Source organism: Montipora foliosa, chromosome 6, assembly GCF_036669935.1.
Source record: "Montipora foliosa isolate CH-2021 chromosome 6, ASM3666993v2, whole genome shotgun sequence".
In the NCBI taxonomy this organism is placed as follows: domain Eukaryota; kingdom Metazoa; phylum Cnidaria; class Anthozoa; order Scleractinia; family Acroporidae; genus Montipora; species Montipora foliosa.
The window spans coordinates 29,596,243-29,598,742 of record NC_090874.1 but is presented as its reverse complement, the minus strand read 5'-3'; positions in this window follow the sequence as shown (position 1 = coordinate 29,598,742).

Sequence of the window (2,500 nt, the reverse complement as noted above, 5' to 3'; positions counted from 1 at the left end):
CTGTGTTGACCCCCCGTTTACCCCCATGGGGGTACCAGATTACTAAAACGCTGAGATTGATTGAAAGAGTTTAAGACTCTGTAGAGTTTTAAGGTTATAGCGGGCAAGATTCTCACAAAAAAAATCAATATTAAAAAGCAATAAAAGCTAAGAAATGCTATCAATAATAACTATACTTGAACAAATAAGTCTTACCGGGTAAGCTTAGATTTAAACACATTTACATTAGGAGCTACAACGGAAAAAGCTCTACCACCATAACTCTTGAGATTGTACCTAGGAACATTTAAAAGATAATTATCAGATGATCAAGGCCTGCACACAGGAATGTAATGCTCAAGCATACCACATAAATGTAGGGGGCTAAACAGTTGAGAGCTTTATAAGTTAAGAGCAATATCTTGTAAACTATCCGCTGCTCAATTGGTAGCCGATGAAGCTGACATAACACTGACGTAACAGGGTCGTATTTACGACCAGCAACAACCAACCGAGCAGAACAATTTTGAACCATCTGCAACCTCTTCATTAAGTAGCAGGGAAGACCAATCAGTAGCGAATTACAGTGGTCCAACTCACAAGTAACAAACACGTGAATTAGAGTCTTAATATTTGCTTGTGACAAATATCGCTTAATTCTAGCAATAATCCTAAAGGGAAAAAAACTAACAGTCCGTATCACAACAAGGGGCCACAGTAACATTAAGTGTCACATCAAATTTGATAGCTTTGCCATTCCCGGATGCATGGTAGCAAAAAGCTCCACCACTTCTTTGAGGTCTATTTGCATGTCGTAATGGATATGCATAAGTGCAAGTGACGCTAATTTGTTCTTGCTCATCGTGCATCGCATATAGGTGTTTAACCTTCACATCACGCTGAAGGACCTTTTGCACTTAGAGCTAGTTACGGGCAAAGTGGATAGCATTTTGAGCAGAGTGAATATATTGGGAAATTCATCCCCGTCACACTGCTTCAGGGCTGTGCCACACGAGCCCGGGAGCTCTTCCTCCTCTGCATACTTGATTCTCATCATCATACATCTCGTCCATATCGGCGCACATGTCCTTGGTACGACTTGAGCACACTCGAAACCATCGTGAAAGCCTTGAAAATGTCATTGCTCTTCCGTTGCAACTTTGTTCTTAGAGCTCTCATGTGCCACCGGTTGAGGTATCCAATGACAAAAGTCACGACAAATTCAAAGTTCGTAATAGATTGGAGTAGCCCAGAGGCATCCCTCTTAGTGGCTGTGTTCCAGCGTCCATAGAACTGGGCTGGACAGTCGTTGTGGTGTAGATTATGTGCCATGACTTCCAAAACATACACGCCATACTCGAAGGATTCATAAAAATGCTTGTACGCTTTAGACCTCTCTTCCCATCTGGTCGTACAAAGAGTTATAACAGGCTTTTTCCGAAAACATAACAGTGAAAACAACAAGTACTTTATTTTGAATAGGATAGCGCAAGCTCAATCCTGACAATCCAAGAGTCCGCGCTCATTTAGGTTGGCAACAGCCTAAAAAAAAAAAAATCTTGGGCCTCAAGGGGGGTTCGAACCCCCCCCCATCCTCCTACGGGCCTGCATTAAGCGCCCGCTTTTGAATTCTCTCGAGACCCTCACTGAGATAACTAGGTGATGGAACACGGGCGCACAGTATTCAAGTAATGGCCTTACACAAGTACAATAAAAATTCGCAATGTCCAACAAAGGGACACTGGCCTTACGCAGAAGTACTAGAAAATACATGCATTTGCTTGCCTTTTTATGATTTCTCCTATGTGAGTGTTCCAACTTAGATCATTTGATATAGTTAAACCTAGGATCTTAGCATTCTGAACAACTGTTAGATTCTCGTCACAAACAAACAATGGCTTTAAATGAGTGCATTTCTTAAAGTCAATAACAAGTCCTTTACATTTGGCCGCATTCAGTCGCATCAGATTGCTTAAAGACCACTCTGCCACGTTGTTGACAGCTAGTTGGGGGTGGCTGTCCTTTCTGGGTGTTAATGCCTTCCCAAGTTATCTTTACGTTATTCAGATGGAAATGAAATGTTAATAGAACCCACTGGAAAAATTTGAGCCCCAGATAGGATTTGAACCCACGACCCTCAGTGATCTACAATCATGGTCAAAAGTTGTTGGGAAGGTTGCGGGCATCAGTTCGCTTCACACCTAATTTGATTATTCTCACTACTGGCTGAAGTATTTGGGAAATTCCATGCTCTTGTGGCCCACCTTCCCCATGTTGGAGTTGTTCAGGCAAGAAAAGTCACCATTTTTTCCCCTGGAAAATCCAACAATGATAAGGGGAAGGGGGGTTATCTGTAAAATGAAGCTACCTCTCCAACACTTTTGTCCATGATTGTCTGAAAACAAACTGAAAACAGTTTTTGGTGTATAACACAAAATTTACGGAAGATATGCAGTTATCTTTATTGTTGTTGTTTTCGGGCACCATCCTCAGAACATGGAATTTGCTTAATCCACATGTG